The following is a 12,895-nucleotide window of genomic DNA, read 5'->3' as shown; positions in this document are numbered from 1 at the left end:
AACAAACAATACTTGAAAATACGACGAAATAACTTTCATAATTTTGCAGTTCATAACGTTATAGACAAATCTTCAATTTCACTTCCTACAGTGTTACAGAAGGAGCTGAAGCTTTTTTCTGAAAAAGACAGACTCACAACTCAACAAGAGATACAGGAGCTCCATGTCAGAGAGTGTCAGTGGAGAGAGGAGAGATCACTTCTCCTTCAGAGAGAAAGATGGAGACGTGACAGGCTCTGGCTGTCGTTCTTTCATGCCAGAGAACGACAGTGGTCAGAGACGCAATTTGAGAATGAAAGACGTTGGTCTGAGTGGAAAGTCCTGCATGAGCAGCAGTTACAAGACTTTGAAAGCGCCGCACGAGAGTCTGCAGTACGTGAGGAGCTTCTCTGAAACGTGTTAAAAGAGGATAAAAGGCATCTCATCATCGAAATTGAAAGAACATCAGAAATGTTTATCCCTCAGACGACAAACACACAGGGTTTAGGAGCAGAAAACGTCCAACCTGTTATAAATTTAAAAAGTGTGTGTGTGACCTCAAATTTTGAATAAATATTCACATTTGCATTTAAAAGTTTGGGTTTCTACATGTTATTGTGCTTTGACTTCGTCAGCATACAGTAGTTAAAAGATTCAAGATTTCATTCCTTCAGATATGTGTTAATAGATTTATATAAGACTTTCCTCCTGAATGTCCATATTACTCTGACAAAGACAATTTGTCTGGTTTCCCTCAAGTAGAACCTTATTTAAAGTTAAAAAGAGTTTAATTGTGACATAAAATTTGAATTAATTTGATGCTACCTTACTTGGATAACAACCAAGTCGCTCACTTGGATAACAACCAAGTAAGGATTAAACGAGGAGCCGTGCATTAGACGGTTAAAATTAAAAAATCCCCCCATTTGACTCAACCCCTTCAACAACATTTCTATACATAATGCAACAACATTGATGCTTTGTACATTCTGATTGGATGTAACATTATTTAAAATAATATCTGTAGGTTACGCACCCATCACACAGTCTCTTCAAAGTATGCCATCATGGAGGAGACTGCGGAATCCAAGGGCCAGGTCCAGTCGACTGAAGAACCGTTTCACACACCAGGCCATCAGGAAGCTGAACTCCCTGCCCTCCCGATGCTCCACAATCAAGGATGAGAAAAATATAATTTCAAATCATCGTCCCTGCCTCCTCCGAGTGGAAACAGCTCCTTTTATTCTATGGCAGCAGGTACAAAATCTTGGATCTTGTGTTTTGCTGCATTCTGGTGGTTATTTTTCCCTCCCACATTATTATTATTTGACAAAAAATAAAACAAATGGAAGTTCTCAGACTCTTTCTGCCCATTCATTTCAAAGGACAAAGGCTTCTGTTTCACTAAACCTTCTCAGTGACGTTTGCTCCATCTATAAATCTGAGCCATTTTTATCAGCCACAAAGTCTTGGACAAAGAAAGGCCATTTTAAATTGAACCTAAATTCAGCCTTTTTGGACTGTGATTTACTGCCCTGCACCAATCCTGGCACATTCCCCCCAAAAATAGTCTTGCAGAATGGCAGAGCTGACTTGCTGTCCCTGGAGGCTCGGGTCTCAGGAGACAGCAGCACCTGTGCCTCCTCTGCCTCGTCTCGGGCTTAAGCAATGCTCTACAATTACTGTCTACAAACAAAGGAATTCCAAATAAGGCTCAAGCATAAAATCAACCATATTTGCCTATTTACCCACCACGTACCTACCGGCTTTCCATCTTTAAAGTGATTCCTATAATCACACTCTCTCTCCTTTCCACCTTCCATTTATTTCTTCTTCTTCTTCTTTTTCTTCTTCTTCTTCTTCTTCTTCTTCTTCTTCTTCTTCTTCTTCTTCTTCTTCTTCTTCTTCTTCTTCTTCTTCTTCTTCTATTTCTTCATCTTTCTCTTCTTCTTCTCCCTCTCCCCATTCTTCTCCTTCTTCGTCTTCTTACTCTTCTTTTTCTTCTGCTCTTTCTTCTCCCTCCTCCTATTCTTTTTGTTCTTCTTGTCCCACTTCTTCTTTTTCTTCTCCCTCTTCTTTTCCTTCTTGTTCCTCTTCTTCTCCTTCTTAGACTTCTACAACTTCTTCTTATTCCACTTCTTCCACTACTTTTTCTTTTTGTTCTTCTATTTCTACTGCTTCCTCCTATTCTTTTTCTTCTTCAACTTCTCTCTTCGTTTTTTCTTCTTCTTTCTTAAACTTCTTCTTCCTCTTCTATTTCTACTTCTTCCTCCTTTTCTTTTTCTTTAACTTCTTCTTTCTGTTCTTTTGTTCTTCTTTCTCCTTCTCCCTCTTCACCTTCTCCTTTTTCTTCTTCTTCTTCTTCCTCCTCTTCTTTTTCTTTTTCTTCTTCTTCAACTTCTTCTTTCTCTTCTTTTTTCGTCTTTATTTTTCTTCTGCTTCTTCTTCTATTTCTTCTTCTCCTTCTTCTTCTTCTTCTTCTTCTTCTTCTTCTTCTTCTTCTTCTTCTTCTTCTTCTTCTTCTTCTTCTTCTTCTTCTTCTCCATCAGTCTTCACCATTAGTCTCTGTAATATGGTGCATAGCTCACCTGGATAATCACTTGCCTTTTGGAACAGACCGAGATTACACAGATATTTTATTTGATATTTTTTTGGGGCACAGTGAAATGAAATGAAATGAAATAAAACCTGATTTTACACATGGATCACTTTGGCTTCTCTTCCTCTTAACCCGGCCTTTTTCAACCTCACCTGGCCATTTTCTTTTTCCCGGTGCATCTTTCAAGGTTCATTAGTGTCTGATCAAATGAGCCAAAGACACAATGAACGTTACTAAGCATTTTCTTTCCCCTTCATTTACGCACACGGCCACTTCTCCCTTGTGCAGAGGGGTGTTCAATGTCAAATGGTATCTCCCTATATCAGATATAGGGGGGAAAAAGTCTTAATTACTTTCTTCTGGAGAGAGATTGTGGGTGAGGTTTCCTTAAAAAAAAATAACAATCTTTTTTTGTTCATGTACTACTTTCTTAAAGGAATAGGCCACCGTTTTTACATACTAAAATATGTTCTTACCTCACTTTAGTCGAGTTAATATATCCCCGTCTGGTCTTTGTCCGTGCGCTCTGCCAGGCAAACGGAGCACATACACAGCCTCTCCCACATATCACATAGCTCCGAAAAAGCTCACGATAGAAGCTACCAAGCTCTTCCACGTGTTCCCTATTTAAATAAAGTTACGTGAAGTGTTTTCATGCGAAGTATATTTACACAGAAATGTAACGTGTCGATTTTATAAGCAAATAAAAAGGGGGACTATATTGTGAGGCGTAATGATACGAGGAGCAAAACGTCCGCGCAGTAACTCCTAAAGACTTCCCCCCGCTCACTTCCGTCAATAACCTTTAGGAGTTACTGCGCGGACGTTTTGCTCCTCGTATCATTACGCCTCACAATATAGTCCCCCTCTTTATTTGCTTATAAAATCGACATGCTACATTTCTGTGTAAATATACTTCACGTACACTTCACGTAACTTTATTTAAATAGGGAACACGTGGAAGAGCTTGGTAGCTTCTATCGTGAGCTTTTTCGGAGCTATGTGACATGTGGGAGAGGCTGCGTATGTGCTCCGTTTGCGTGACAGAGCGCACGGACAAAGACCAGACGGGGATATATTAACACGTCTAAAGTGAGGTAAGAACATATCTTAGTATGTAAAAACGGTGGCCTATTCCTTTAAATGTACATAATATTATAAAACAATGAATAAGAATTGTAATGGCCCAAAATGCCAATTACCCAATACTCTACTCTACTCTCTCATCAGGTTCACTTCAGGCCACTATATCTGCGATCCTTATGAGTGGGAGATCTTTATTTCTCAACCGAGGCTGTGAACCCGCTAGCGAGGATGTTGCCTTTGTAGTTTTGTCGGTGTGTAGTTTACAGAGAGATGGTGTTGAAGCGGCAGATGCTGTGCTCTACAGTGGCTGCGGTTTGATCTCAGCAGAAGCCCGTTCCTATCAGCTAAGTGCGCTCTGATGTGTTGTTGCCTGCGCCGCGCCGCCCGGCTACGCTTCGCCACAGGCTCTAAATTATTCATGACAAAGTCTGGATACTTTTAGGTAAATATGAAAAACATCCCCCATAGTGTGTAAACAAGCACCTGGGTTCTACCTCCCTCCCTCCCATCTCGCCACCTATCTATCTATCTATCTATCTATCTATCTATCTATCTATCTATCTATCTATCTATCTATCTATCTATCTATCTATCTATCTATCTGTCTATCTGTCTGTCTGTCTGTCTGTCTGTCTGTCTGTCTGTCTATCTGTCTATCTGTCTATCTATCTATCTATCTATCTATCTATCTATCTATCTATCTATCTATCTATCTATCATCTATCTATCTGTCTGTCTGTCTATCTATCTATCTATCTATCTATCTATCTATCTATCTATCTGTCTGTCTGTCTATCTATCTATCTATCTATCTATCTATCTATCTATCTATCTATCTGTCTATCTATCTATCTATCTATCTGTCTGTCTATCTATCTATCTATCTATCTATCTATCTATCTATCATCTATCTATCTGTCTATCTATCTATCTATCTATCTATCTATCTATCTATCTATCTATCTATCTATCTATCTATCATCTATCTATCTATCTATCTGTCTATCTATCTATCTATCTATCTATCTATCTATCTATCTATCTATCTATCTATCTATCTATCTATCATCTATCTATCTATCTATCTATCTATCTATCTATCATCTATCTATCTATCTGTCTATCTATCTATCTATCTATCTATCTATCTATCTATCATCTATCTATCTATCTATCTGTCTATCTATCTATCTATCTATCTATCTATCTATCTATCTATCTATCTATCTATCATCTATCTATCTATCTATCTATCTATCTATCTATCTATCTATCTATCTACTGTATCTATCTATATCTGTCTGTCTGTCTACATTTTTCTCACTTTTTTGTCACATTTTTGTTACTTTTTCATCATAGGTTTTGTCACTTTTTTGTCATTTTTTCGTCACATTTTGGTCACTTTTTCGTCATTTTTTCCGTCTCATTATGGTCACTTTTTCGACACATTATTGTCACTTTTTCTATCTATCTATTATCTCTTTTTGGTCACATTTTTGTCACTTTTTTGTCACATTTTTCTCACTTTTTCATCATAGTTTTTGTCACTTTTTTTGTCACTTTTTCGTCACATTTTGGTCACTTTTTTGTCATTTTTTCCGTCTCATTATGGTCACTTTTTCGACACATTATTGTCACTTTTTCTATCTATCTATTATGTCTTTTTGGTCACATTTTTGTCACTTTTTTGTCACATTTTTGTCACTTTTTCATAGTTTTTGTCACTTTTTTGTCACTTTTTTATCACATTATTATCACTTTTTCTATCTATCTATTATGTCTTTTTGGTCACATTTTTATCACTTTTTTGTCACATTTTTCTCACTTTTTCATCACATTTTTGTTACATTTTCATCACATTTTTGTCACATCTATCTATCTATCTATCTATCTATCTATCTATCTATCTATCTATCTATCTATCTATCTATCTATCTATCTATCCCCTCCTCCCTCTTCCTCCCTCCCTCCCTCCTCATCATCAGAAAACCCCTCTGTATTTCGCGGCCTGGAAATATCCGCTTTTTAACTCCGGCCTCTTCCCAGTCTGCCGTCACGTTGAGAAATGAACTATTGATTTCTGCAGCAGCGCTCAGTAATTGAGAGAACACATCAGAACTGAACTTTTAAAAATGTTTGTTATGCCGCTGTTACGTTACCAGTCGATTTTTTTTTTTTTTTTGCTTTAATGATTGATTGCTTTGTATTGTAAATTAAATTCCAAGAAGCCCATGTCTCTTGTCTATGGGCCAGATCTGGAAACTCCCAACAACTCATTTCAGTAATTGATGTTCTTGTTTGTGTCCACTGTAGCAAGAATGTCAAACACAATTAGACTTGAGAGCCGCGCTGGTCAATGGGAATTATATGAGAGTTCAGCTGTAGCCAATTTCAAAAATAATAATAGGTTTGATTCCATCAGAAAATGAAATTCTTTGATTCTGCACAAGCTTGAGGAGCAGCAGCAGTTCTCTGTACAACTCAGAATGTAATGCACCTATAATATGATGAGTTTTGGCTGCACATAGTGGGTCATATCAAAGTCAAAGCTTTATTGTGAGTCACCTATTCTGGGACTGTAAACATCTATAAACGATTCATTTGCACCATACTTTGTTCTCATTTGCAGTATTCCTATTTTGTTCTTTATTCATTGTAACACCATTATTCTATTATTATTACTGCTTGTGTCTACCTTCACTTTGTTCTTTGTGGCACATTGTCTGACTATTAACCCACTGTGTTTTCTTAAGAGCTGCTGTGAGATCAATAAAGTCTTATCTTATCTTATTGTACACAGTGAATTTAAATGACTCAAGTCTCAAACCCTCTGTGTCTGGGCTGGGACTCAAAACTGCAATATGTGCAGCAGCCTTTGGGCCTTTTCACATGGTTTTCAGGCACCTTTAGCCTCTCTACAATTTTAAGAGGCTTATAAGGACATTGATTCATTTTAAAATGGAACAAAATTGGGGCTTACGTTCAGGAATCTACATTTATGCAAATAAAATGTACTCATAACTATCAAATTATAATACATATTCTATGTTTTTATCGTTCATTAATACACCAAATTCAACACCATTACACTGTTGTTGGTTAACCCATATGTCAGTTGTTATAGAAATCTGGGCCATTAACTGTTTATTCCTCTCATCATGTCACATATGCTTCATGGACATTTGACCATTACATACAGTGACCTACATTAAGTGAGCATTACTTCATTTGTTCCTTTTAGATAACCAGTCATCTAATCTATGGAGATGTCCTTGTCCATGGCGTCTTATGTATCTGCTGTATCTGTGCATTTCTTTGCTTCTTGACAGATTACTCTGACAATGACATCATTGGTTACACCATTGGTCCACTCATCTTTGTATAACCTGTGTAAAATGTCTCTAGCTATGCATATGTCAAATAAACTTGCACGCTTAATCCTACAACTTCTCTCCAGTTTTCATTCTACTTAGACCAAGCCAAACAGCAATTTTCCATAGCACAGTGTAATGGTCAAATACAAGCATGAAACCCCCTCAGCCATAAGCCACTCCCTCATCCCCCTCGTCCCCCTCATCCCCCTCGTCCCCCTTGTCTTAGTACAGCCCTCCATCAGACCAGAGCGTCATGCGGTGTCCTCAGCCCATCACTCTGCACTGACAGCTGTGTGACTCTGGGACTCGCCGGAGAAATATGATCCTGGTCACTAACACGCCCCGACGACATCGCCTCCACCACCGACCCCCATGGCCCTCCACACCCCCAAACCACCGGGGAGCACGAGAGAGGGAATGGGAACTCTGAGGTGGACGTCACATTCCTTACAGATCTGTCCCCCATGTGTGAGCAAGTCATTGAACGGTATAGTATGGAGGATGAAATGGAACAACTGGAATCTGGGCTTGTTTTTATTACAAACAATAATAGCTAAACTAATTTCAGGGTCACTTTTTAGGGTCACTGTCACAGAAATGCAAACAGACTTGCCTGCATTTTCATGAAATCCATACAAATGCTTCATAATTAGATGTGCAGTATTTCCACAAATGCCTGAGTTTGCAGTATATTAAAGGAAGACAAAGCAAAAACAAACAGGTATGGGTATAATTGTTTTCAGCAATTGGAACAGTCTTCATGAGGATGTGAGACAGGCCTCAACTCTGACAATGTTCAAATCCAGGCTAAAAACAGTTATTTTTACCGATGCATATGACTGAAAGTATTTTATCTGCACTCTTGCTTTTTACTGTAATTGATTAATTTCATGTTGATGTTTTTATTGATTATATTTGCTTTCTTGTTGAAAGTATTTTATCTACACTCTTGCCTTTACTGTAATTGATTAATTTCATGTTGATGTTGAGGAGAAGGAGCGACAAAACAGAGGTTAGGTAACTTTGTGTGAACGAGCGAGAAAAATAGTGCTCAAGACAGAGCGAAATCGTGCTCAAGACAGAGCGAAATCGTGCTCAAGACAGAGCGAGTCAAAACAAGACTTAGAAATGCATATAACTGAAAGTATTTTATCTACACTCTTGCCTCTTACTGTAATTGATTAATTCTATGTTGATGTTTTTATTGATTGTATTTGTTTAATTATGCAACTGTGAAGCACTTTGAATTGCCTTGTGTATGAATTGTGCTCTACAAATAAACTTGCCTTGCCTTGCCTTACCTTGCCTTCAGCAAAGCAATATAAATGAATAGACACGTGATTTGAACATGATTACCTCATATCTGGGGACACAGTACCTCTAATAATTATAATAATACGCTTTTTTATGCCTTTATGCTTTATCCACCCTCCAGTTTATTGCTTCTCACCCTTACAATGTGTCTTGTCTTAAACAAGGCACCATCAGTTGCCATAGAAGCCTCCATTGTCGTGTTGTATCCCCTTCCATCATCTCTCCGCTCTGTGTTCCCCTCGAGGATTTAAGGAAACACCCGTCGTCTTCTTTCCTCGCAGCAGAACGTGTGGACGGAGAAGGATCTATCAACACTTCAATAACACCAATCCCACACGCCCTGATGACATTACAGCGCATACGTGCCACAGCGCCTCGGAGGGGCTCCGCCGATTCCATATTGTCCACCAGAAATGGGTCATGGTGCAGCCTGTTTCTGTGAGCCAACCCATGCAGTATAGCTGGTTAGTGCAGTGTCTTTGATTTCATTCAGAGATAGAGACACGTTTACTGGGACTAAACTAGAACTAAACCAGCGCTAAAATGCCACATAATGGTGCATGTGGCCAAGAGTCTCTGATCAGTAGGAGGTATTATGCTTTTCGCAGGTACATCTCAATCTCACACACATCTTTATCACTATCTTACATTTTGTTGGTTAGAAAATGCCATAACAGCTGCAAGAAAATATACAGTAGTTTCATCTTTCAGGATCCACGCGAAAAAAGAGATGAACACGTCTGTGAGGCTGTTGTGAGGCGATGATGAGTGTTTTCACTTTGCAATATGAAGATTTAGCTAAGCAAGAGATTTAGAGGTGAGGAAAGCATGTAGATACAGAGCATCTCTGGAATTGCCCATATATGGTGATGTTTGAAGCAGCTGAAGAGGAAAACAGAGGAGAAAAATGAATTATAGTTTTACTAAATAAAGATACAAAGACATGGAAAAGAGCAAAGTAGTTCAACAGCCCATAAACACATAAGTAATGCTAATGTGATGCTTCATGTCTAACATGATGCTTCATGCTAACATCATGCTACATGTTACATGCAACGTTAGCGACGACTGCTTGTATTTCGTTTCTACTGAACAATGAAAAAACATCCATATGGACCCGATTTAGACTTGGCTTTCTTTGTATGTGATAAATAAGTTTCTCAAAACACAGATTACATTCTTCCTCCTCAGCGAGGCCACGCCCCCTTATACGACGCAATGCCGTCTGTATATATCCCATTGACAGTATATTATCTATCCTGGATACGTAGGGCCTCAGGGGAAGTTTTTGGGAGCTGTCCGCTGCTAAGAATAGCCATAGGAAAAGATCCAAAGATCCAAAGATCCAAAGAAGTTTTTGACTTTGTACTTTGTACAACTTTGAAAATGGTCACAATTATATAGAGCCTTTTATCTGCTTTAGGCTCTCAAAACGCTTTACATCAAGGAACCAGTCACCCATTCACCCTCTCATTCATACACCAGTGTACGCAGACACTGGAGGAAGAGTGGGTGAAGTGTCTTGCCCAAGGACACAAGGATTACAAGACGACTCACTCTGCTCTCCCTTTGTGACATTGTAAAAAGCTAAAAGGTAAAACGATTTTACATAATACCTTCCTTTAACTTTGTCATTTGTTGTCACAAGTAACTAATGAGACTGAAACTTTAAGTAGTTAATGAGACTTAAAACTATGACGAAAAGCTCCATAACCTCCCAGAGACACAGTTCGAAAGCGCCTCATATGATTTAAATTCACTTCCAAAGGAACAAGTCGGTGCTTTTTCTATGTTGCGATGAAGCAGAGCATGTGACATGTATATATCTGAATACAATAGTAAAAATGGAAAGTTAGCAAAACAAATTTTTGATTAGACGATTAAATTCACAGGAAATAAATGTCGAAATAAGTCGTCAAAAGGAACACAATATTCTTACTAAAATGATCAGACAAAGAACTGAAGCAGGACTAAAAAGTAAGAAGTACTTTGAACTAACCCCAGTGACAGCCCGCACAGTGGAGCCGCTCCCTGTTATCGTCGGCATCTGTTGCGCCGCACTCCGCCGCTGCCGTGGAAATTGTCTTTGGGAAAATTGGACATTTAGGGGCCCAGCTGGAGCAGAGGCCCGGCCTGCTGTCCCGACACCACTCAGGGTCCCGCTGGATCCGGGCCAGGACCAGAGGAGGACAGATGGTGCCCCTCGCCAGCCCCAAAACACCAACCGTCCACATGCAGCTACTATTATTCAAGTCAGGAACGAGCCGGAAGACGACGAGCAGTTTTCATGAGGATGAGGAGAAAAGTGTAACAATGTGAATGTCTTCGATTGTGACGAATGTCCTCTTGTCTATCTAATAATAATGCCTTAGAAAGTGCTCTTCATAAAAGTCACTCTGGACTGTGTGCATTATTCATGTTCTCCTCAGTCGCCTGACGTCACTGCTGTAAAGGAGCGTTAGGGCCTTTCAGATCTGCGGGCTGATGTTGACTCCTTGGTCAAGGTACTTCAGTCACCGCCTGTGTGAGAGGGCGGTTGTTGAAGGGGCCGAGTGCCAGCTTCGCTTTGTGAGTCAACCGCAGGGCAGCCATGGCTACAATGCAAGTTTACCACCTCCCATGTTGAGATAAATGTAGAATAAAGAGTCCTTGAGTGTCCAGAAAAGCTTTATATAAAACCAAATGCATAAATACTGTAACAAACATGAGGTTTCTTGAAATTGCTGCATCAGTGTTAACGTCAGGAAAATAATTGATCATACTGTATGAGCTGTTGTGTGTGTAGGCTCTCAGTCAGGACAGGACTGGTCCATCTTCAATTGAGTCGTTCTGTACTCTGCACAGTATAGTCTAGTTTTACCACACCGTCGAACCCATTGCGTTTCATACAAGGGTCTGGACCTTCACAATTGAGCGATTGGACGATTGGATTGGATTTTCGCTAGCGTTTGGTCGTGACGTATGTAATGCGCCCGAGTAAGAGAAAGCAGCTTCATAACTCTATCATAACTCTATCATAGCTCTATCATAACTCTATCATAACTCTATCATAGCTCTATCATAACTCTATCATAGCTCTATCATAACTCTATCATAACTTTATCATAACTCTATCATAACTCTATCATAGCTCTATCATAACTCTATCATAGCTCTATCATAGCTCTATCATAACTCTATCATAACTCTATCATAACTCTATCATAACTCTATCATAACTCTATCATAGCTCTATCATAACTCTATCATAACTCTATCATAACTCTATCATAACTCTATCATAGCAGCTTCATAACTCTATCATAGCTCTATCATAGCTCTATCATAACTCTATCATAACTCTATCATAGCTCTATCATAACTCTATCATAACTCTATCATAGCTCTATCATAACTCTATCATAACTCTATCATAGCTCTATCATAACTCTATCATAGCTCTATCATAACTCTATCATAACTCTATCATTACTCTATCATAACTCTATCATTACTCTATCATAACTCTATCATAACTCTATCATAGCTCTATCATAACTCTATCATAACTCTATCATAGCTCTATCATAACTCTATCATAACTCTATCATAACTCTATCATAGCTCTATCATAACTCTATCATAGCAGCTTCATAACTCTATCATAGCTCTATCATAACTCTATCATAACTCTATCATAACTCTATCATAGCTCTATCATAACTCTATCATAACTCTATCATAGCTCTATCATAACTCTATCATAACTCTATCATAACTCTATCATAACTCTATCATAGCAGCTTCATAACTCTATCATAACTCTATCATAGCAGCTTCATAACTCTATCATAGCTCTATCATAACTCTATCATAACTCTATCATAACTCTATCATAACTCTATCATAACTCTATCATAGCTCTATCATAACTCTATCATAGCAGCTTCATAACTCTATCATAGCTCTATCATAACTTTATCATAACTCTATCATAGCTCTATCATAACTTTATCATAACTCTATCATAGCTCTATCATAACTCTATCATAACTCTATCATAACTCTATCATAACTCTATCATAACTTTATCATAACTCTATCATAACTCTATCATAACTTTATCATAACTCTATCATAACTCTATCATGACTCTATCATAACTTTATCATAACTATCATAACTCTATCATAACTCTATCATAACTCTATCATAACTCTATCATAGCAGCTTCATAACTCTATCATAACTCTATCATAGCAGCTTCATAACTCTATCATAGCTCTATCATAACTCTATCATAACTCTATCATAACTCTATCATAACTCTATCATAACTCTATCATAGCTCTATCATAACTCTATCATAGCAGCTTCATAACTCTATCATAGCTCTATCATAACTTTATCATAACTCTATCATAGCTCTATCATAACTTTATCATAACTCTATCATAGCTCTATCATAACTCTATCATAACTCTATCATAACTCTATCATAACTCTATCATAACTTTATCATAACTCTATCATAACTCTATCATAACTTTATCATAACTCTATC

Source organism: Gobius niger (assembly GCF_951799975.1).
Source record: "Gobius niger genome assembly, chromosome: 12".
Lineage (NCBI taxonomy): Eukaryota > Metazoa > Chordata > Actinopteri > Gobiiformes > Gobiidae > Gobius > Gobius niger.
Note: the sequence above shows the minus strand (reverse complement) of the source record.